General features: G+C 45.0%; 1 long non-coding RNA gene across 1 annotated transcript in view; it reads left to right on the top strand.

Annotated features, from left to right (window-relative positions):
* Positions 1-7,788: 7,788 nt before the first annotated feature.
* The window catches only part of LOC141995612 (uncharacterized), a 57,505-nt gene continuing 40,226 nt past the window's right edge, over positions 7,789-25,067 (top strand). The window contains exon 1 of the long non-coding RNA XR_012641373.1: positions 7,789-7,970. This is a non-coding gene — a long non-coding RNA (uncharacterized LOC141995612). The remainder of the gene's footprint in view (positions 7,971-25,067) is intronic.

The following is a 25,067-nucleotide window of genomic DNA, read 5'->3' as shown; positions in this document are numbered from 1 at the left end:
TGCCCCACTCGAGAACTCACTCTCCTGCTACAGGAGGTGAGTGCCCAATGCCCGTGGTACCCTGAAGCCAGAACCCTTAAGCTAGCAGACTGGGAGCGGTTGGGCCAGACGTTGCACAAAGAGCCTCGGGCGCCCATGCAGGCTTTACATGCCTGGCACCTCTGCCGCGACGCGATACTGCGTGTCGCCTCGGACAGGCCCTCCCTCGCGAGGCTGGTGATCTCGCCACGCCCGTCCGCTCCTACAGCCATCCCCCCTCCTAGTGATGCGACACAGTGTGTCGCCTCGGAAAGGCCCTCTCCCGCGCCAACAGAGGGGATGCCGATCCCGCCACCCCCGTCCGCTCCTGAAACCATCCCTCCCCCTGCTTCGCCCCCAGTGCCTCTACTACCACCGCCTCCCTGGCCTTCCCCACCGGAGCTGGTGTGTGATCACCCTCCGCCCATGGGGCCCCATGCTCCGGGGCCCCCCGGGGGGTCGTCTGCGTCTGCTCAGGGGCTTTCGCTGGTGCAACAAATGGTTCACACAGCGAGGACTCGCTCAGATATTACAGCAGAGGAGCTGGCTGATCTGGTCTCAGTTTGTCCGGTGACCTGGCAGGATGATGGCCAGGGCAACCAGGTTGCAAACTGGGTCAGTTTGCCTTACTCGGTGATCAGAGAGGTAAAGAAAGCGATTCGCGAGTTCGGCCTGACTAGCACGTATGTGCGTGGTCTCATTGAAGGGCTAGGTAGTGGGTACTCCCTGATCCCTGAAGATTGGAAGGCGCTGTTGCGCATGATGCTGACACCTAGTCAGTATGTTATTTGGCTTAGTGAGTATCGGCAGATGGCGGAACGCCAAGCCCAGGTATATAAAGAGCAAGGTATCATTTATGAGCAGTTGGCAGGGGAGGGCCAGTTTGCTACTGTTCAGCTGCAGTCTCAACTCCCTCAGGCCCTCTTCCCCATTATTTCCACCTGCGCCCAGCATGCTTTCCGGAAGGTCCCGGATTCAGGCAGGCCTACTAAAAGCTTTGCCAGTATCCGTCAGGGTGCATCAGAGTCCTTTATGGATTTTACCATCAGATTGCAGGAGGCTATCATCCGACAGGTGGATAACCCTGCAGCAGCTCAGGAGATCCTGTTAAAAATGGCGGTTGAAAATGTGAACGAGGATTGCCGCCGTGCTCTCCAGGCTGCACAAGCCTCTGGAATTCTAGAGCTGTCGGACATGCTGCGGGCGTGCCAAAACATCGGAACCCAAGCACATAAAGCTGGAGTTCTGGCCGCCGCCCTGCGGAAAAGCGGGAAGGAGGGGAAGCGTTGTTACCGCTGTGGTAAGGAGGGTCACTTTCAGCGGGAGTGCCGCTCATCGACGGCGCCCACCCGCCCCTCAAAGAAGTGACCCAAGTGTCGGAAGGGCTATCACTGGGCTAATCAGTGTCGTAGCAGGTCGGGAAACCGCACGACGGGTCCCCCCCCGAACCCAGGGCCAAACGGGGGTGTTCCCCACTCAGACAACTGTTCCTCTGCCTTACAATCCATAGACTCCATGAGGGCGGCGACTGCCGGAAGTGCAGGGCTTGATTTGGTTATGCAGGAGGACGCTGATTTTCAGTTGCCAGGGGAGGTTTGCGCCATACCTACACAGGTGACGGGACCTCTCCCTGCCGGATTTGTGGGTCTGGTTCTCCCTCGCTCACACGCTGGGAAACAGGGTTTTTTTGTCATCCCAGGAGTCATTGACGCCGATTACACCGGCATTATTAAGGTTCAGGTATGGACCCATCTTCCACAGTCGCTCCCGCGTGGACGGTCAATTGCACAATTGATTTTAGTCCCCTATCGGGTGCCAGCCGCAGAGGATCGAACCCGGGGCAGAGGCGGCTTTGGATCGACGCTGGCTCAGTCGCTGTCTCACAATACGTCCTCTCCACTTGTTGCTCTGACAATGTCGATCTGCCCCTCAAAACCTCAGTTAACACTTCTCTTAAATAATGTTCCTTTTACAGGGTTGGTGGACACTGGAGCTGACGTTACAGTGATTCGTGATCCGGAGTGGCTGGTCGGTTGGCCAACAGTTCCTTCTAAAGAGTTGTGGGGGATTGGGGGTAGCAAACCCGGGCGCCAAAGTTTGTCTTGGGTCACGGTCTCTAAACCAGGAGGCTGTGCCCTTGCTACAATCCGCCCTTTTGTACTCCCTGTCCACCTCAATATTTGGGGCCGTGAGTTACTTACAAAGCTGGAAACCACCCTCGATATTAATATATAATGGCCCAAAATCCTCCCTCACCCACCTTGCCATCCGCATTACCATTGGTATGGCAATCCTTAGAGCCCGTATGGATTGACCAGTGGCCCCTCCCTCTAGAAAAGCTGAAAGCGCTTCATTCACTTGTACAACAATATTTGCATGCACAGCGCTTGGAGAGCTTTACTAGTCCTTGGAACTAGCTGCTGTTATTTTGGCCTTTCAATTTTTTGCTGATTGTCCCTTTAATTTGATTGCGGACACGAATTATGTTTATCAGGTAATTGATCATTTACCCCTTGCCCTCATTACCCCTCAGGTCGATGTGGACCTTCTTCACCTGTTTTTGTCCTTACAGTATTTTCTCACCACTCGTAATTTCCCTTATTTTGTTGCTCATATTCGCAGTCATACCCCTCTGCCTGGGACACTCACTGAAGGCAATGCGCGCGCCGATCGCGCGTTACGTGGTCAGATAAATTCCCTTTTTTCTGACCCCATTGAAAGCCATTCCTTTTTTCATCAGTCTGCCTCTGTCTTGGCCCGACAGTTTCACATTCCTGCTGATCATGCACGTTCTATTCTTCGTTCCTGCCCCCACTATGCCGCTGCTGCCCCTACCTTTTCTTATGCCGTTAACCCCAGAGGTACCACAGCGAATCCGCTGTGGCAAATGGATGTCACTCACGTGCCACAATTTCGCCCCTATTCGTTTTTACATGTTTTCATTGATACCTATTCGGGATTCCTCTGGGCGACCCCACAGCGTGGGGAAGCCACTCCCAAAGTTATTCACCATTTGCTAGCCTGTTTTGCTGTTATGGGTCACCCGAGCCAGATAAAAACGGATAATGCCCCAGCCTATTGCTCCACAGCCCTCTCCACCTTTTGTGCCCAATGGGACATCCGTCTCAAACACGGGATCCCTTATAATTCCACAGGCCAAGCTATTGTTGAACGTGCAAATTGCACGCTCGACAAACAATTAAAACAAGGGGAGCTGCGTCTCCGAATCTTAGGAGACATTCAGCAACAATTGCATATCCTTTTGTTTACTTTAAATAATTTAATGCTGAACGCAGATCAGCAGACCCCCGCGGATCGGCATTTTCACAAATCTGAGGTACTGGAAAGACCGCGTGTCTATTACCGTCAGCTGCCCGATCTGCAATGGTTGGGCCCAGTGCCTTTAATTACTTGGGGTCGGGGACATGCTGCTGTGTTTCTTCCTGCAGGACCGTTGTGGGTTCCAGCCCGGTGTGTGCGACCGGCCCTGAAACAGCATGGGGTGGCACCAGGGGCTGTCGAACCCCATACCGGATTTTCAGCTGACCTTGGAGGAAAACGCGGTGCCTCCCAGGTCGACAACGGCGGGACGGAGACGGAAGAGACGTAGCATCCCAAGCCAGCCCGTGACATGCGGAGCAGTAAAAGCATTGGTCGCCGCAGCTCAACGAAGACTGCAGCAAATCAACAGCCAGAGACTCCTGAGACTTTGTTTGTGGCGATTCTCGCCCAAATTACTGCTAATTCTGTACTGATTGTATGCCTTTTGTGCCTGCTATTTCCTGGAGGGGTTGACTCGGGAGCGCTTCCTCCGTTACAGGCCCGAATGACATATAACCTATGGGAAAGATTGGCTTCAATAGCAAATGTTACCCACTTTTGTTTGTTTGATTTTGTAGCAGCTGAAGAATTGTTAGGTACATGCCTTATTTCAGTATGTCATCACCCTGAGGAAATTGGAAATGAGATGATGCTCGCTGGTTATGCAAATCTCTCTTCCCAGTACTCTAGCATGGCTAACTGGGGCCCGGCCAATCACACTTTACCTTCTTAAGCTTATTTTTTGCTGCTGCTGTGTACAATGTATTCCTTTTTGTTAAGGCTTTGTCAAGACCCGCCCTGGCAGGCTCCACGAGTTATGACCTTGTCTGTCCGGGAGTTAATTGGCTTGCAAAAGCAAATTGATGGCTGCCATGAGATGGCCGAGCACAAATAAACAAAAAAGGAGGGGATGTAGGATTCATAAAGGTTTATGCGCTTGGCAACATTCAGGGCACACCCGGAGTGTTGTGTAGGAGCAGTGCACACACTGCTCCATCCAAGGGCATCAACCTTGGAATCTCGCCAAGATGACATGAACCGTGGGAAGCCTCTCAGGACTGGGCTCAAGGCCCGAGAGCAAGGAATGCGGTAGATAGAAATTGGTAAATAAGAATGTTAAACAAAGCCAGTGTATTCCTTTTATCTGTTAGAGAATGTAATGCGCGGGGAGAGAGAGAGAATAAAGGGGAAGGTGGAAAGCTGACAGGCAGAAGCCCGTTAGCAGAGACCAGCCTGCTTGCTTGCTAAAAGCTATGTTCTGTCTTGTCATTGAACCGCCACAGGGCGGGGCCAGGGGAGAGACCCTGAAATTCCTGGAGCCTGGGCATCACGGCCCCATATAACTCACCGCCCCTGCAGATTAGGGCCCTCCACTGGAAAAGCTCTGCTACCTGTCCTGGGGAGTTTGCTTGTAGGAACTGAGGCCAGGGGCATACACCTGATCTTAGCTGATGTGACAAAATATAAGTTGCCAGGTGTTTAATAATACACCACTACAGGAAGCTGGTAAGCAAAGTCCTCAGGGCAAGCATCAACACGAGCAAATGTACCTGGATAGAAAGATGAAAACAAAGTATCCCAAGGCTCAACATGGGGACCAATCTTGTCAGAAACTGAATATGTGACTAGAAAGTGGGACAAGTCTGCAGATAGCATCAGGACAGAAGGGGTGGTCGTTGCTAGGGAGGACAGAGTCAATCTGCAGCTGACTGAGGCAATTTAAGGAAATAGGAAACTGGTTGGGTATGTTTGCATGCACCAAAGACAACTACAAGGCAATGTAAACATTGGAATTTTGCTGGAAGAGCCAAAGAGACTTAGGTGTGTCAGAGACACAGGTGCCTAGCTGTAGTGAGGAAGTTTGGGTTTATAAACAAGGCAATAGTGTACATATCTGAGGGGGGAATGGCATCCATACAGAAGGCTAGCCTTCTGCATGCAGAAACCTGGATTGGGAAAGGATATGCATTTCACAGTTTCCTTCAATCACTTGTCTGTGATGTTGTTTTGAAAAGAAAGTTAGACTTAATGACAATATCTGATCTGTTCACAAAAGAAATGGAATACAGGAATAATGAAAAAAGCCTGTCCCCTCTCCCCACAATTCACTGCCTAATTGTGCCTCTGAGACTCATTTTAATTCACTTTGAATTACACTGGAATTTTTGTTAAGGCTTTGTATACTGTCTAGAGCCTCTAAAGCATGCACTCTGTTCAGTTTACATATGCTGTAAGCACCATTAAAAGTGTATGCTTACGACATAATATGAACCTCTCCCACAGTGCTTAGAATAGGAAATACCACGAACACTACAGTAAATTCCAGTACTGTGTATAATAAATGTCCAGTTTTTAATCATGCGCATGATATGGAATATTTTAAAATAATGAATGATCAGTAAATTTCTGTTGTCAGAATTCAGATTCTGAAGCATCACGGTTGTCATTTGTGTACTGAAAAATTGGGGTCCACTTAATTTCTAGTTGTGAATATGCTATGCAGCTTCATAAGTGGGAAGTGGCTTTCCCATAAACTGTCTTCTTCAGATATTTATTGGGCGAAGCCTCTCAGAGCACTGGGGGATAGGCAGAATGCAAAACATGATTCTAGAGCCACCATTCCCTCCCCCACCCCAAGATAATCTCGTCTGAGTCCTCACTGGATGCTTCTGACATTACAACTCCATCAGATGATAAACTAGAGGATTCTACCTTCCCCACAAGACCAAGCACATTACTTGTGACAGACTGGCTCTTTACTATTTCAAGGAGTGTGTGGTCCAAACGTTGTAGGTTTAAACCAAACCCTCCATCAGGTTCATGGAACTGGATTTCAACATCAAGCCGACTGCTGCTCAAGTGATTGCCGCTAGAGAACAGCCATGGCCATGCAGGCTGCGCAGTGTTCCAGTGGTAGTCAAAGTCACAATGAAGCCTGGGGGTTATAGCAGCTGGAGCTATCTGGGGAGACTGCAGAAGGGAAGGTTGGTAGGGGAAAGGACCGCAACAGTTAAATTAGGCATTTGCATTTATGTATTATTTAAAAAGAAAAGGAGTACTTGTGGCACCTTAGAGACTAACCAATTTATTTGAGCATGAGCTTTCGTGAGCTACAGCTCACTTCATCGGATGCGTATGCTGTAGCTCACGAAAGCTGATGCTCAAATAAATTGGTTAGTCTCTAAGGTGCCACAAGTACTCCTTTTCTTTTTGCGAATACAGACTAACACGGCTATTACTCTGAAACCTGTATTATTTTAAAAATTTAAATGGAACATTTTACTCTCCAACCCAGGGGTTATAATTTATTGGGGGTTCTTGTGAAATCAAAAGCCAGGAGAGTAAACCTGGAAATAGAAATACAGTCCCTACATTCATCTACCTATTTCTTCATTCCATATTTTAAACAATTTAATTATTCACACCAGCTCAGTAACAGCTGGGGGCCAGATCCTCAGCAAAAGTAAATCGGTTTGTCTCCATATACTTCCCTTTATTAATCTGACTGGATGATTGAGATTTCAAAGGAGCTATATCAATTTACACCAGTTGACGCTCTGACTCTGAATATCTAAGCTATGTAAACATAGGCTTCTATTTGTTTTCTTGGCTTCAAGGTTGATGAACAATTGCACACATACCAACTCCTCTACTTCACTCCCACGCCTGATAATTAAAAATAAAATCCACATTTATATGGGTTAATGAAAAAGATAAACATTTTTCAATCTCACTTCAAATGTAAAAGAAAAATGAAACAAAAAGACAGACAAATTTCACAAGCAGAGAACTGTAATTTTGACAAACAACAACAACAAAATGTTTTCTTTGTAAAACATTGACTTTTCTGCCAAGGTCAAACGTACACAACTCTTGATTTTTCCAACAGGGCAGAATTTCATCATTTTCTTGCGGAAGGCTGTTGAGCCACTGGTGAAAAATGGTTAAAATTTCACACAGGATCAAATCTGTGACTACTTCTGGCATCAGAAGTTTTATCTTCTTATTACTCCTTTTTATCAAGCAGCCCAGTTTCAGGTGTTTCCAAGACAGCCTTTCATTCTGCCAACATTCAGAAAAGAGCAGGTTTGTATTAAACAACTTTAGACATAGTTAATACATCATTTCCTATGGGTATTTCTGCTGGAATTCAATCCAACACACCAACATTTAAAATGGCTTCCACACCTTCCCACTCCAAATGCACTTTAGCTAAAGGCGCACTGGTTTTACAGCTTCCCAATGCCAGGAGCTCTACACTTTCTCCCTGCAGCCTGTCAGTCTTCCTGACCATGCTCTCGCTAACCAGAGAGATCTGGGCACCAATGTCTCTACACTCTAGGCATTCTTTGCCATTCACTGTGACTTTAATAAACTCAGCAGCAACCTCCAAAGGGCCGGACCTTACAAAGATTATCAGGAATGTTTCAGGCGCCTCTGTGGGTCCTGTGTTTACAACAGCTGCATTAATCTGGGCTGTGGCTGGATGGTTGTAGGCTTAGATTCCCTTTGTTTAGGGCAATTGTCCCTCAGGTGCTTGGTGGAATTACATGTGAAATACTTTCTGGGTCCGTTCTCCTACGACATAGGTCTGCAAATGTGATTTCCAGGAGGGCATCGGTTCTGTGGAGGTGAGTGCCTGGGCTCAACCTTCCCACTTTCCTCCCTCTGCCCTTCACTTGGAGGTTTGTGCTCACTGGAAACTCTGTCTTGTGCATAGGAATCAGCCAGATCAGCAGCCTCTTGCACAGACATTAGCGATTTATCTCAAAGAGCAGCTCTGATTTCATCAGAGCATACATACACTTAGAAAATGCTCTTATGCAAAAAGTTCAAATAACTGGTCGTAATTCTCTGCCCCTTTTCCTTCTGCCCATTTCCTCATCAAATCATACATATATTCTCTACAACTCATATTAACATCCTTTTTGAGTTTCTAAATCTAACCTTGTACACTTCAAGGGTGATCTGAAACCTTTGCAATACAGCCTTTTCAAATTCATTGTATTTCAAACCTGTTCAATTGGCATTTCATTAAATACAATCAATGCTTTATCCAAAAGCCTTTTCACCAGCGTGGGGAATTTCTTGTCTTCTGGGACCTTATGCAACACACAGAATCTTTCAAAAGTTGTAAGGTATTCCTCAATTCAATCTGATTTTTTGTATGCAGGACATAGCTTGTCCCATCAGGCTATTCCTGAGGAAGAGAGAGTACTTGTGGGTTGTGTCCATATTTATCCATCATATCCAGGTTATACAGTCTCTCTCTCTCTCCCCCTTTCTTGGGCTTCTTTCTCTTTTTATTTCCATGGTTCACTGGTGTGCTTCCTCCTATTGTTGCTTTTCTGCCTCCCTCTCCTCATCTCTCAGGTCAGCTTTATTGGCTCTCTGGTCTGCTTCTCTTATTTGGTTTTGTTTATCTTGCTATTTGGCTTCCCATTTTTGGTGATCATGAGCTGCTTTTGCAGCTTCGCATTCTTTCTCCTTCTGATCGGCCTCCAATCTGTCTAGTTCTAACTTTGTGGTTATTTTGCTGCTGCTCATTTTAAAATGCCTTTTGTTCTAGTTCCTTGCCCAAAATAAACAAACAAATAACAATTAATCTGTAAACTTTCTTTGACTCCATTCAGCCTTCTCACTTGAAAAATCGCTTAAAAATCTAGTAAATCAGTGGTTTGAGTCAGACATGCCAAACCCACGAAAAAAATTGCAGAAATTGGGCTTGTTTTTGGTTTAATTGGCTTGTGAGTTTCTTGTTGGCTAGTTTTTGGCTTGTTGCAGCTTGTTACTTCTTTTTTTTGATCTGCTCTGAGCAAGCAGAGACAAGGGGCAAGCAGGGGAAAGAGGGGGAAGAGAGTCAGGGGTGCACAGCAGGCCCACCACAGTCCCAGACTGTGGGGGGGGGATCTAGTCACATAGAGTGCTGGGGTTCTTAGGGATTGGCTTGCTTTGGCCTTGTTTTGAAATGGTATTAGCTTGATTTTTGGTTTATTGTGAAAGTCGGGGTGCTTATTTACCACATGAAAGTTGGCAACTGTGGTTTGAGTGTGAGCCAAATAGCAAGTAGTAAACAGTAAATCCTGTTGGACTATGCCAGTGTGACTCTTTGGGAGTTCACCACTGCCTGCCCTGTAACCCAGAGTGCTTCTACGCTGTGCAGCTTTGGCTCAGAGCCCTGATGCAAGTAGCTTTCATCAGCATAATGGCCTCATCCTAGGTTCCCCCAGCCTGGTTACTCCTTGCAGGATGACACCAACAGCTCTTCCAGTCCTGAGTCTCCCCAAAACCATCTCCCTCTGCAGTTTCCAGTCCCTCTCACAGAAGTTATCAAGTTTTCTGCTGCCAAAGAGACAGAGCATACACCAGCCTGTTAGTTTAGCTGAACACTTCACCCTTCCACTTAAGACACAGCACTACTCCTGGGGGAATTCTGGGCCAAAAAATTAAAAATTCTGCAAAATTCTGCATATTTTATTTTTCAGAATAACACTATAGATTCACGTCAGTTTTAATTAGTTTGGTAATTTATTTCAAAATATCTGTCAGCAACTATATCTGTAACAATGCAGACACACAAAAAATTCCCCCAGGTGTAGAGAGTTAAAGAAACCCCTACAACAACCCAGTTCCTGTTCCTCTGCCCTCTCCCCGCCAGAGCCCAGCTGTGGAGTCAGACACCCACACCCCCTTCCCCAGAGCCCAACTGCATGGTGCTCCCAAGCCCAGACACCCCTACCTCCCAGAGCCCAGCTGCTGGGTCCCCGGCAGCCCAAACACCCACACCCCCTACCTGCTAGAGCTCAGGGATTCAGAGGGACAAACAGCCTGATGCTTGGTCCTGGGCTTGTGTGGAGTTTCCTGCTTGCCACCTCCTTCCTTCAGGGCATGCCAGGAGTTGCAACTGCCCAGAATCCTCCAGCTCTGTCCCCCTTCTCTTCACAGTGTCTTCTATTTTGGAGCTGGGCTCTGCCAAATCTAGTGGCAGCCAGCAGCTTAGCAGCCCATTTCTGTGGTGGGAAAAGGAAATTCTGCACAGAACATTAATTTCTGTGCAAACTCTGCATTGCGCAGAATTCCCCCAAGAGTAACAGCACTGAGATGGTTTTGCAGTCAAACAAGAATAAGTTTATTAACAAAGAACAGAGTATAAGAGATAATAAGAAAGAATAGAAGACATAGATATGGCTACAAGTAAAACAAAAACAATTACACTTTCTAGTGACTAAAACTTAACTTCAGCAAGTTACGATCTTTATCTAAGCAATTTTCTCACCTACAGTCAGTTCCAGCTACTCTTGGTTTTCAGGCTAGGAGGATTCATTTTTCATGAACTCAAAGGGTGTTGCTCTCCCTTTATCCCCTAGTGATGCATACCAAATGGCTTTCTGCTTCTGCTTATATTTCCCAAAGTCTACTGTCTCTGTTTCAAAAGCCAGGAAGACTTCCTGGGAAGTGCAGACTCCATCCCCTGTCATGATAGTTAAATGGTCTTCCCTCCAGCCTCAGCCCTGCTCATTTAGCTTGATGGCTTTGTTTCCCTTGTATGTAGATGTACTTTTCATTGTCCTGAGGTGTTACCTGGCTCAGTTTACACTAGAGACACAGAAAAACAGGTGAAACAACATTCCTTTGACTAAGACAGGTTGGGGTTGTGCATTGCTTGCAAAACACCTTTTGAGAACATAGTTCCAGCAACACGTCTAAAACTGTTTATACATCATCTTTATATACAGCATACAATAATATTACTGACCAGTGTGTTACTGGCTAGCAGATGATACCTTACATAGCACCTTTTGGATACAGATGATGGCAACAGTGTGTTGGGACAATGAGTGTTAGGCCTGAAGTGAGTTACGGTATGATGTGCCCTCTGCCAGTTGGTATTGAGTGACTCCCTGGGTTGCAGATGAGTAAATAATATCATCTTCATTTTAAATAAGGGGAAACTGAGCCACAGAGTGGTTAAGTGACTTGGCTAAGATCCCACAGGCATTCATAGCTGAACTGAGAGTAGAACCCAAGTCTTCTGGCTCCCTGCCCATGCCCATTCACTAGTCCACACTGACTTTAATGGATGAGACTTATTTTTGCTTTATTCATTTATGACAAGCATTAGGAAACTACTGAGTTTGAACAAGTTCCCTTCACAGAACAGGAACAGCAAAATAAGCTGTTGCCCAACCAATGTTTTATCTAATTTTAGTTTTCACTCCCAATCTTTTTAAATGTCCAGTCAGCACTGAAGAGTCCGCCTGTTTTTCCCCACATTCTTATCTCCTCCCTCACTTAGCTCATGGATCTTCTCCAAAAAAATTTGATATGTAAGAAATATTAGTTCAGTATTATGGCTATCAGTGCCCTGTAAATAATCAAGTCCTATGACCAGTGATGATGGTTCCAGCAGCAGTAAAGAAAATATTCAGAGTAAGCACTTGAGGGAGGACAGCAAGGGGTTCCGCAGCAAGTAAGATGCTGAGTACAAGAGACCACACAGAGTGTGCACTGAGAGTTGGTCCGACACAGGATAAAAAAATCTGGTATTTTTTGCCCTGTCACCAACCCAGCAAAATGGCAAAATTCATTATATTTTTCTCTATTCACTACTAGTATTATCTTCTTGTTTTAAACCTATTCAGAAAGCCTTCACTGATTTCCAGTGCTGCCCTCTTGTGACACATTGTCAGTATGGCTTGAAGTTCTAATCATACTTGGCCAACTTTTACTACAACTTTTGGAGCCAACTACACTGATTTAGAGTGACAACTAACGAGGAACATACTAGTAGAAATAATGGAAGGCTATAAGCATTGTATATGATTTGGGTAGTATCCCTTTAAATAATCTGGGAGCCCTCTAATGAGCCTCTACGTGACCTCTTCTATGGCAGAAGCCACTAGAACCTAACACAGCAGCAGTGTATAGAAGTAGCTGTGTTTTCTATGTTTTATACAGATAGCAACATGGTTATTTGGAATCTAATTGTGTCACATACTTTCCACATATTCTTAATGTTGTGTAAAGAGCAAAGACAACACACACCCAGAAGGAAGAGAAATTGTTTATTATATAATTCTTATCATGTAATTTAGTACAGAGTTATTTAGCAAAACAGCTAAGATCTCTGAGACAGAACGGATGAAATTAGGAAATAGAAAACTTAATCTGAATAGAAGGGAGACTGGAAAAGGGCAAATATAGTGCCCATCTATAAAAAGGGAAATAAGGACAACCTGGGGAATTACAGACCAGTTATCTTAACTTTTGTACCTGGAAAGATAATGGAGCAAATAATTAAGCAATCAATTTGCAAACATCTAGAAGATAATAAGGTCATAAGTAACAGTCAGCATGGATTTGTCAAGAACAAATCATGTCAAAAGCAGTTGATAGCTTTCTTTGACAGGGTCACAAGCTTTGTGGATAGCAGGAAAGCAATAGACGTGGTATATCTTGACTTTAGTAAAGCTTTTGATACGGTCTCGCATGACCTTCTCATAAACAAACTAGGGAAATACAACCTAGACGGAACTAGGTGGGTGCATAACTGGTTGGAAAACCATTCCTAGAGAGCATGGGTGGCAGATATCAAAGGCCAGGGCAGGCTAAGTCTCCCCTGACCCAGGCTGTGGCCTTGCCCATGTTCCACCTCCAGGCCCCTCCTCTCTTCCCTGAAGCCAGTGGAGGCTCAGCTCCAGCCGGTTGCCTGGGGAGCTCAGGGAGGCCCGGTGAGGTACTGCAGCTGGCCTGGGGGTTGGGCCAGAGTCTTGGGCAGGCCTGGTGCTGGGGCTGGCTGGAGTGGGCCAACTGGCAGCTTAGGGTGGCTAGGCCGGGGCTCCTCCATCCGTAGGGGAGGGGGGGAGCCTCACGGCTCGGGCAGAAGGGGCAGGGCCGGCGGGTTACCCTCCCCAAAGGGGGAGTTCATCCACCACCCATGCCGGAGAGTAGTTAACAGTGGTTCACTGTCAAGCTGGAAGGGCATAATGAGTGGGATCCTGCAGGGATCAGTTCTGGGTCCAATTCTGTTCAATATCTTCATCAGTGATTTAGATAATGGCATAGAGAGTACACTTATAAAGTTTGCGGACGATACTGAGCTGGGAGGCATTGCAAGTACTTTGGAGAATAGGATTATAATTCAAAACGATCTCAACAAACTGGAGAAATGGTCTGAAGTAAACAGGATGAAATTCAATAAGGACAAATGCAAAGTATTCCACTTAGGAAGTAACAATCAGTGGCACACATACAAAATGGGAAATGACTGCCTAGGAAGGAGTACTGTGGAAAGGGATCTGGGGGTCACAGTAGACCACAAGCTAAATATGAGCCAACAGTGTAACACTATTGCAAAAAAAGCGAACATCATTCTGGGATGTATGAGCAGGAGTATTGTAAGCAAGACATGAGACGTAATTCTTCCGCTCTACTCCATGCTGCTTAGGCCTCAGCTGGAGTATTGTGTCCAGTTCTGGGCGTCACATTTCAGGAAAGATGTGGACAAATTGGAAAAAGTCCAGAGAAGAGCAACAAAAAATGATTAAAGGTCTAGAAAACATGACCTCTGAGGGAAGATTGAAAAAATTGGGTTTGTTTAGTCTGGAAAAGGAAGACTGAGAAGGGACATGATAACAGTTTTCAAATACATAAGAGGTTGTTACAAGGAGGAGGGAGAAAAATTGTTCTTCTTAACTGCTGAGGATAGGACTAGAAGCAATGGGCTTAAATTGCAGCAAGGGAGGTGTAGGTTGGACATTAGGAAAAACTTCCTAAGTGTCAGAGTAGTTAAGCACTGGAATAAATTGCCTAGGGAGGTTGTGGAATCTCCATCATTGGAGATTTTTAACAGCAGGTTGGACAAACACCTGTCAGGGACATGGTCCTGCCTTGAGTACAGGGGACTGGACTAGATGACCTCTCGAGGTCCCTTCCAGTCCTATGATTCTATGATTCTGTGATTCTTGACAGTGAGGTCCTTCAGAAGATTATTCCATATGCTATGTGAGTGATAGAGGCCTCATCACTTTGCAACATTCAAAATTAGACGGAACAGCAAACCACTTGTACATATATATTCATTACTTTAATGAGAGCCCCTGTGTGCTCAGCACCTTTGAAAGTCAGGCCACTTATTTAGGTGCCTAAATAACAAAGATGCCTAAAGTTAGGCTCCTATATGCTTAAAATCTCACTTTGTACATATTATGAGCTTAATTAGGAGAGTCAGGCCACACTTCTTGTTGTTTAAAGAGTACTAAGATATCCATATAACTTGGTTAATAGAGATATTTAGCAGCAGTGGCCTGACTCTCCCATTCACCAGTGGAAGTAACACCACCTAAGTTACACTGGCATAAAGCTGTGCTAAGTAGAAGAAGAATCAATCTGACTATGCCACATTCTGTTCACGGTGCTGTAAAAATGAAATAATGCCAATGATTTCAATGGTGTTACTCTCCCAATTTACACCAGTGTCAATGAAAGAAGAATTTATCCAAGTACTGACCCAGCATGTAGAACTAAGTTACAGACTGTGACCTACTGGTAAAACATAGAACAACTATTGTAGGGAGTTGAGAAACACGTGATGGAATTTGCTCTTCGCTGTACCAGCCCAGAGAACAGACATGGGAAACAAACTGTGATAGGTGAGCAGAAATCTCTAGCATTATTCCATTTCAAAGGGGCACCAAGGTCTCTCAAAAGAAGGCTGTGTTTGTATTAAAAGTGCTTGCCATATATGGCAGCTGTGTTTCTGCACCTCTATATCAATATCTCTCAGCAAATTCTGTCATGAATTTCTCAGCTCTCTACAACAGCTGTTCTGTGTTTTACCACCAGAAGGTCACAGTCCATAGCTTCGTCCTACATGCTTGGTCATTACTGGGTGAAATTTTGCTTTTATTTTCACTGGTGTAAGTTTGGAGTAACATCACTGAAATTATTCCATTTTGACAATCACTGATGTAAATGGGAGTTACTTTCAACACTTATTCGGGAAGCTGGGAGAGGTTTTTATTTGTCAAATGTGGCAGGATTTTCTAGTGTAGGTCACATTGTAGTAGTCCTAGAGCCTCCTTACACTTCCAACAAAAAGCAATCCATAATGGTGTTATCTCCATCATAAAACTATCTCAGTTAAATTTATAACTGAATTACCATACCATAAAATTCCGGTGACTCTAGTACACTTCACATGAAGAACAGAAATAAGTGTCCCTGTAATAGCAAACAAGAAGAATAAGCAAAATATTTTGTGTTTTTAAATGCTCAGGTATTTACCAAAATGTCTAAATATGACATGTGCTTTTTAACTTTGAAATCCCATTGGTTTCTTTAACAAGCTAGAGTGTTTTTTGTTTGTTTAGTTCATCATGTCGGCTACTGTTTTCCAGCTGCTGATAAAGAAGGAGGTGGGTGTGTACTTTTTTTCAGAGTGGAGAGTGCAAGTGTTGTTTGGAATCTGCCTTTGGAACTTGTTTCATGATTGTTACAAGCAGACGAGATGCACAGGAGAGGTTTTTTCTCAGGCATAACTGTTGCTTTAGTTTTATCCAGGTACTCCTGAACAAGAAATGCTAGTGTTTAATTTTAACTTGGCCCTTCTTATTATCATTAATTTAGTATTGCTGCAATTCTGTAACCCCAAGACATGCCAGAAAGGAAGCCACACTTTCCACTCAATACTTCCCTCAAGAGTTCAGTTATGCTCTGTAAAAAAGGTTCTTTTTGGAGGAAGTTCACCACTAATATTAATAATATGTATAGCACATTATATCTTCAGAGCATGGAATAAACTTTAACTAATTAACTCTCAGAACACCCCTGAGAGGCATGTAATTTAGTACTGTCCCCATTTTATAGAGGCTTAAACACAGACACAGAGTGGTTAACTGATTTGCACAAGGGCATATTGTTAATGCCAGAGTCAGGATTGGATATTGGCAGTTTCTAACTCCAAATCTAATGATCAGTCCACAAGACAATGCTGCTTCCCCTTCAATAATGCTATATTCCCTGCTCAAACTTTGGGTGCTGTGGGTTGTAATACAGGACAAATAACCTTCTTGATAGTTGCCAGCCAGGTGGCAACCATACATTTCAAACAATCCCTGGAAGTGGTGTGAAGGCAAATGAAGGGTAAGGTGAAGTTGGCATATTGACCCTGAACTTCAGTGAACTTCAGGCTCACTATCTGAAATGTCCAGTGATGTTTCAAATATCAGCTTCAGCCTCTGAGGATTCTCCAGCTATTTGTCCCAGACGAAAACAAACACACCCAAACCGCAAAAGAGCACAGTCACTGACTCAGGGGTTTATTGATGAACAGAATTACAGTAAAAAATGTGTCATGCTCCTTCTTGAAGAAGCTGAAGAGCATACAATAGGATTAATGGGAAAAATAACCACGTCTGACAAACAAATACCTCATGATATGTCTTGTGTTTGAAACTAACAGAAAGAACAAAAAAACCCCACAGCTATTGTTAACACAGCTATTAGTGAACAATTACTGCAGAAACTGCATAGAAGAGTTTGATTTTAGAAATAAATATCTTAAACAGAGGGCTTAATGATCCTTTCAAACTTCAAGTGGTGATGATCATTAACAAGTGGACTTTTATTGCAACTCAATTCATTGATCTCCAAAGTACTTTAAGTATCACAATATTCCATAAGCATATATTTATATGTGGATCATCCACTACCGAAATGCATCCACTTCTGTGGTGCAGTGCAACAGCTATTTAACAATAGCCAGCAATATTAAAAATAGTTTAGGATAAGAAGTGAAGAAGAATACTATATCCAATTTGTGCTGTATGTAACCTGTACCTATTGACTTGTCTCGTGTAGGATACCTTTAAATGGAGTGAAATCCCCTGCCTTGCTGCAGAGTCATTTAGTGTATATAGATGTAGTCTGCTAGACAAGAAACTCACATACTGTGTATTCTCTCTTGGAGGTCTTACTTTTGTTCTTTTACTACAAAAGAAAAGGTAATATAAAAAGTGTATCTGTGTATGGTTGCTCTTTGTGTATGGAAAAAACATAACATGCTCGGGAGAATTTAGGAAGGCAGAATGTAATCTCCTGAATTGGTATTTGGCCAGAATACCAGGGTTAACACTCCTACACTTGCACAAAGAGTCATGGAAACTTTATGGACTACAACTGAAAAGGAGTTTGATTTTATGTCTTATCCACCCCCGAAATCCAATTACCACAATAATGTATTGTAAGTGATATTAGAATGATTTCAGCACTTCTCTGAGAGGATGTTTTGTCGTTAGGAACTTATCATTGTGATTTATAGAAAGAAGGGAAATATGGAGTGGCAGCTTTCACAAAGGCAAGTGCTTATCCTGCATTCAAATATACAAAAACTTCAGAGGTGTCTAATCGTGATGTATAGGAGCTAAGGACTGCTAGGCAAATGAACATGAATTTGAGAGAAAGACACTACATACATGTATGATAGCTTGACACTTGAGTAATGATAATCCATTTCTGAAACTGGAATTAAAAAGTAAGGCCTAGGTAGGGCATGCTTTTCAAAAGTGTCTAGTAATTTTGGGTGCCTCATTTTTGGGTGTCCGAGTTGATACCCCTTAAAGTGGCTTGATTCTCAGTGGGTGGATGCTCAGTTCTTTCTGAAAAAATCAGTCCCCTTTAAGGGGTCTCAAATTGGACACCCAAAAATGAGGTACCCAAAATTAGTAGTCACTTTTGCAAATCTTCACTATCTGTATTCAGAAAAAACCCTTGGAAATGAAATTGGTCTGGATTATTTAGCTTCAGAGAGCAATTGACATAAAGTACAATATATTATTATAAAGCAATTCAAATCTAAGAATTAACCTTTCAGACATCTTGAAACTTCAGTTTATGCCTAAGGAACCAGTATTCCATTTTCCCATGAGATTTTTCTTGGTGTTAACTATGGACCAGATTTTGAGAAGCCTTACTCATCCTAGTAGTCCCATTGACTTCAGCGGGTCTATTGAATAAACAAGGACAGCAGCTGTCTTTGCTGTTTTGCCAGGCAGGGCAGAAAAAGGTTTTCGTGCTCCAGCCCCCATGAGCAACCGGGAGTGGGGGAAGGCTGGCCAATCAGCAGAGCAAAAATGGCCACCTGATCAGAGCAGTGCAACAAACAAACAAACTGAGAAGTGCAGCAATATGGCACCCCACAGAAGCGGGCACCCAGGGCCACTGCCGTGCTCACCCACTCCTAAAATTGGCCCTGTGTAAGGGCTACTCATATGAATCAGAGTTTGCAGGATCATGCTCTAACTGAGAATCTAAATCACAGTTTGTGTTCATTAGTTCTTTGGAAGCTCTGAAGGGGAGTGGACAAAATTAGTTTCAATGGCTGATTTAGAACAGGAGAGAAACATATGTCAGATTCATAAGAAACTTGCTGGCTGAGTTTGCAGTTGGCAGCAGACCCTCTGCAGTTTTGGTATATTAGTTCACAGTTAATAAAAGCTAAACACTTTAATGAACAACTGCACTTATTTTCCTCATACCAGAATTGTGAAAATTAAGACACTTCCCTGAATGTACTGAGAAATCAGTTTTATTTATCATTTGAAATCACATTTGGTATTTCTGAGCATAGTGGAAGCTGCTGCCTTCTTGTAAATTAAGGTCATTTGCAAGGCTAGCAATACAGTACAAGAACTCAGTGAGACCCTGGAAATCAATGTCCCATTTGCCTTGCTAATGATTAATAATCATCATGGTCCAAATTCTGCTATCCTTACTCATGCCAGTAATCCCATTGAAGTGTCTTTGGTGACTCCTGCTTACAAGAGCAAAGTGATTAAGATTTAGCTCTGAATTAACTTTTTGGTTTTAATGTATGATTTCCATAAGGATCATAGAGAGCCCCATCCTGCAAGCCTCATGCAGGCAGAACTCCTGATAGTTTCAACAGAATATAAGGGCAACTGTGGATCCCTGTTTTAGAACATAGTGCTGTATTCTACAGTAATTGTCCCAGACCATGCAGTAATACTATTTGAAGCTGTAGCATTTTGGATCTTTGTTGTAGAATACAGTGGAGTGGGGGTTTTGTTTGTTATAGAGTCAGGTGAGGAATCCACAGTTAAACTCCAAAGAAACAAGATCCATTTCCAAGTTAATATCACTCATACTAGTAAAGAGAAACACAGAGGAAGATAAATACCAGATATGTAGACTGCAGTGTTTCTGAGTAGGTTGTTTTTCAATCTTTTTCACAAGGCATCAACTGTTGTTTAACCTTACAGGGAAGCAGAAAAACAGGAATGAATTAGGGCTGAGCTCTGGTTTAGATGTATTCATTTTCCTTAAATCACTTGGGTGTTCCGCCCTATGAAATCATTAACGAACATCTAGCAGCAAGGACAACACAGAACATTGCACATTAAAGTGATTGAAGATAATGTGGGAGTTGTAAATGGTGCAATAAAATTATACATTAAGAAGAGCCCAGGAGAATCGTTAGGAACTAAAATATAGCTGATTATGTGATAGAGATACTGAGCTTGATTGTAGGGCAACATCTCTATTGTGACAAAGTTCCTCCTCTGCCTTGGTGGTCGTGCACTTATTGGCGGATTTTCCCACCTCAGAGGTTCACAATAGCCCTCAGTTTGGCCACATTCGTGGCTCAAATCTGCTGTTCACTCAGTTAGCCTCATCACTGGCCAGCATGGGGAAAGGAAGAAGAACAATCCCCACAGTCTCTGCTGATTCACCTAGTGGATTGGGGAACAGGCCAGAGACCTTCCCCTCTGGTGGAACCCACAGTCCAGTTCAACTCCTCCAGTATCAAGTAGGGAGTTGGGGGGATGGAGGGAACTCGGGCCCGCCCTCTACTCCGGGTTCCAGCCCAGGGGCCTGTGGATTGCAGCTGTCTACAGTGGCTCCTGTAACAGCTGCGTGACAGCTACAACTCCCTGGGCTACTTCCCCATGGCCTCCTCCCAACATCTTCTTTATTCGCACAACAGGACCTTCCTCCTGATGTCTGATAATGCTTGTACTTCTCAGTCTTCCAGTAGCACGCCTTCTCAATCTCAGATTCTTGAGCCTCTTGCTCCCAGCTCCTCACACGCACACCACAAACTGAAGTGAGCTCCTTTTTAAACCCAGGTGCCCTGATTAGCCTGCCTTAATTGATTCTAGCAGCTTCTTGATTGGCTGCAGGTGTTCTAATCAGCCTGTCTTCCTTAATTGTTTCCAGAAAGTTCCTGATTGTTCTGGAACCTTCCCTGTTATCTTACCCAGGAAAAAGGGACCTACTTAACCTGGGGCTAATTTATCTGACTTCGATCACTCTCCTCTAGCCATCTGGCCTGACCCTGTCACACTATTTACGTAATATTTAGATTAAGGATGGACAAACCTGCTCAGATAAAAATGAGAACAGATTAGAATCTCTGTTTCAAACTCAACCCTATTCCAAACATTTTGTGCTTTCAGTTAGGTCCTGATCCAGAGCAGTCAATAGAAATACACCTTCTGACTTGAATGGGCTGTGGTTCAAACCCTAACTAAATCTGTATTTGATATGAACAATCAACATGGATTCACCAAGGACAAGTCATGCCTGACCAATCTGATTGCCTTCTATAAGGAGGGAGTGATGGTGGCCAAGAAAGATGTTCACATACCTAAACACCCAGAGCTGGCAGACAAGAATGTGCCCAACCTCTATGTCATGAAAGCCATGCAGTCACTGAAATCACGTGGCTACGTGAAGGAGCAGTTTGCTTGGAGGAGCACTTTTACTGGTATCTGACCAATGAGGGTATCCAGTATTTGCGTGATTATCTTCATCTACCCCCTGAGATTGTGCCTGCCACCCTGCGCCGTAGCCGCCCTGAATCTGGCAGACCATGGCCCAAAGGTCTGGAAGGTGAACGCCCTGCTTGTCTTACTCGGGGAGAGGCTGACAGAGATACCTACAGACACAGTACCGCTCCACTTGGTGCTGACAAAAAGGCTGAGGCTGGTGCTGGAGCAGCTACTGAATTCCAGTTTGGAGGTTGATTCGGTTGTGGACGTGGTCAGCCTCTTCCATAGAATTCTCTGGTCATGTTTTTGTGTATAATAAAATAGGTGAAAATCTCAAAAAAAAAAAAAGATGAGATAACTGGCTGTGTGGATATGGGGAAAGCGGTGGACGTGCTATAACTTGACTTTACTCAACGGGTAGTGATCAATGGCTCAATGTCTAGTTGGCAGCCGGTATCAAGCAGAGTGCCCCAAGGATCGGTCCTGGGGCTGGTTTTGTTCAACATCTACATTAATGATCTGGATGATGGGATGGATTGCATTCTCAGCAAGTTCGAAGATGACACTAAGCTATGGGGGACAGGTAGATATGCTGGAGGGTAGGGATAGGATCCAGAGTGACCTGGATAAATTGGAGGATTGGGCTAAAAGAAATCTGATGGGGTTCAACAAGGACAAGTGCAGAGTCCTGTACTTAGGACAGAAGAATCCCATGCACTGCTACAAGCTGGGGACTGACTGGTTAAGCGGCAGTTCTGCAGAAAAGGACCTGGGGATTACAGTGGACAAGAAGCTGGATATGAGTCAACAGTGTGCCCTTGTTGCCAAGAAGGCTAACGGCATATTGGGCTGCATTAGTAGGAGCATTGCCAGCAGATCGAGGGAAGTGATTATTCCCCTGTATTTGGGACTGGTGAGGCCACATCTGGAGTATTGCATCCAGTTTTGGGCCCCCCACTACAGAAAGGATGTGGACAAACTGGAGAAAGTACAGTGGAGGGCAACGAAAATGATTAGGGGGCTGGGGCACATGACTTATGAGGAGAGGCTGAAGGAACTGGGGTTATTTAGTCTGCAGAAGAGAAGAGTGAGGGGGGATTTGACAGCAACCTTCAACTACCTGAAGGGGAGGTTCAAAAGAGGATGGAGCTCGGCTGTTCTCAGTGGTGGCAGATGACAGAACAAGGAGCAATATTCTCAAGTTGCGATGAGGGATGTCTAGGTTGGATATTAGGAAAAACTATTTCACTAGGAGAGTGGTGAAACACTGGAATGGGTTACCTAGGGAAGTGGTGGAATCTCCATCCTTAGATGTTTTTAAGGCCCAGCTTGACAAAGCCCTGGCTGGGATGATTTAATTGGGGTTGGTCCTGCTTTGAGCAGGGAGTTGGACTAGATGACCTCCTGAGGTCTCTTCTAACCCTAATCTTCTATGGGTACGTCTACACTATGAAATTAGGTCGAATTTATAGATGTCAATTTTTTAGAAAGCGATTTTATACAGTCGATTGTGTGTGTCCCCACTAAGCGCATTAAGTCGGCAGAGTGTGTCCACAGTACCATGGCTAGCGTCGACTTTCAGAGCATTGCACTGTGGGTAGCTATCCCACAGTTCCCGCAGTCTCTGCCACCCATTGGAATTCTGGGTTAAACTCTCAATGCCTGATGGGGCAAAAACATTGTTGCAGGTGGTTTTGGGTACATGTCGTCAGTTGCCTCTCCCTCCGTGAAAGCAACGGCAGACAATCATTTCACGCCTTTTTTCCATGTGGACGCCATACTGCTTTCAGCTGATGGTGCAATAGGACTACTAACCATTGTCATCGAACCACCGCTTCTGCTGCAACTTTGCTCTCCTGCTCTTGCCTTGATAGCGAATTTGTCCATGTTGGCTGTCATGGGCTCCCACTTCCGCTGCAACTCTGCTCTCATGAATCCACCTCGCAGGTCCTCTCGTTGTTCTCTATAAATATCTATTCTCATGGAATCCGTCGTCAGCCACTGCTTCCGCTGCAACTCTGTTCTCCTGCAGACGCCATACCACAGCAAGCATGGAGCCCGCTCAGATCACCGCAGCAGTTATGAGCATTGTAAACACCTCGTGCATTATCCTGCAGTATGTTCAGAACCAGAACCTGCAAAATCAGGTGAGGAGGCGACGGCAGCGCGGTGACAAGAGTGATGAGGACATGGACACAGACTTCTCTCAAAGTACTGGCCCCGACAATTTGGACATCCTGGTAGCAATGGGGCAGGCTCATGCTGTGGAATGCTGATTCTGGGCCCGGGAAACAAGCACAGACTGGTGGGACCGCAGAGTGTTGCAGGTCTGGGATGAATCCCTTTGGCTGCAAAACCTCTGCATGCATAAGGGCACTTTCATGGAACTTTGTGACTTGCCTTCCCCTGCCCTGAAGCGCAGGAATACCAAGATGAGAGCAGCCCTCACAGTTCACAACCGACTGGTGATAGCCCTCTGGGAACTTGCAATGCCAGACAGCTACCGGTCAGTCGGAAATCAATTTGGAGTGGGCAAATCTACTGTGGGGGCTGCTGTGATCCAAGTAGCCAACGCAATCACTGAGCTGCTGCTTTGAAGGGTAGTGACTCTGGGAAATGTGCAGGTCATCGTGGATGGCTTTGCTGCAATGGGATTCCCTAACTGTGGTGGGGCCATAGACGGAACGCATATCCCTATCTTGGGACCGGACCACCAAGGCAGCAAGTACATAAACCGAAAGGGGTACTTTTCAATGGTGCTGCAAGCACTGGTGGATCACAAGGGACATTTCACCAACATCAGTGTGGGATGGCCGGGAAAAGTACATGATGCTCGCATCTTCAGGAACTCTGGTCTGTTTGAACAGTTGTGGGAAAGGTACTTTCCAGACCAGAAAATAACCGTTGGGGATGTTGAAATGCCTATAGTTATCTTTGGGGACCCAGCCTACCCCTTAATGCCATGGCTCATGAAGCCATACACAGGCACCCTGGACAGTAGTCAAGAGCTGTTCAACTATAGGCTGAGCAAGTGCAGAATGGTGGTAGAATGTGCATTTGGACATTTAAAAGCACGCTGGCGCAGTTTACTGACTCAGTTAGACCTCAGCGAAACCAATATTCCTATTGTTATTACTGCTTGCGGTGTGCTCCACAATATCTGTGAGAGTAAGGGGGAGACGTTTATGGCGGGGTGGGAGGTTGAGGCAAATCACCTGGCCACTGATTACACACAGCCAGACACCAGGACAGTTAGAAGAGCACAGCAGGGCGTGCTGTGCATCAGAGAAGCTTTGAAAACCAGTTTCATGACTGGCCAGGGTACTGTGTGACACTTCTGTTTGTTTCTCCTTGATGAAAACTTGGTTCACTCTACTTCCCTGTAAGCCATCCGACCTCCCCTCCCCCCTTCGATCACCACTTGCAGAGGCAATAAAGTCATTGTTGTTTCAAACTTATGCATTCTTTATTAGTTTGTCACACAAATAGGAAGATAACTGCCAAGGTAGCCCAGGTGGGGTGGTGGAGGAGGGGAGGACAAAGCCACACTGCACTTCAAAACTAACTGAATGCCCGCCTTCTGTTGCTTGGGCAGTCGTCTGGGGTGGAGTGGTTGGGTGCCCGGAGCTGCCACCCCGCCCTCCGCTGCCGCATTCTTAAACATCTGGGCGAAGAGGCTATGGAACTTGGGGAGGAGGGTGGTTGGTTACATAGGGGCTACAGTGGCGGTCTGTGCTCCTGCTGCCTTTCCTGCAGCACAACCATACGCCGGAGCATATCACTTTGATCCTTCAGTAGCCTCCGTATTGCATCCTGCCTCCTCTCATCACGCTGCCGCCACCTATCATCTTGATCCCGCCACCTCTCCTCTTGCTCTTGCCACCTCTCCTCTAGTGCCTCGTGTTCATTTTGTGCTTTCCTGGATTCTGACATTGC

The sequence above is a fragment of the Natator depressus genome, chromosome 11 (genome assembly GCF_965152275.1).
Source record: "Natator depressus isolate rNatDep1 chromosome 11, rNatDep2.hap1, whole genome shotgun sequence".
Lineage (NCBI taxonomy): Eukaryota > Metazoa > Chordata > Testudines > Cheloniidae > Natator > Natator depressus.
This window is presented reverse-complemented; position numbering and strand designations above follow the sequence as displayed.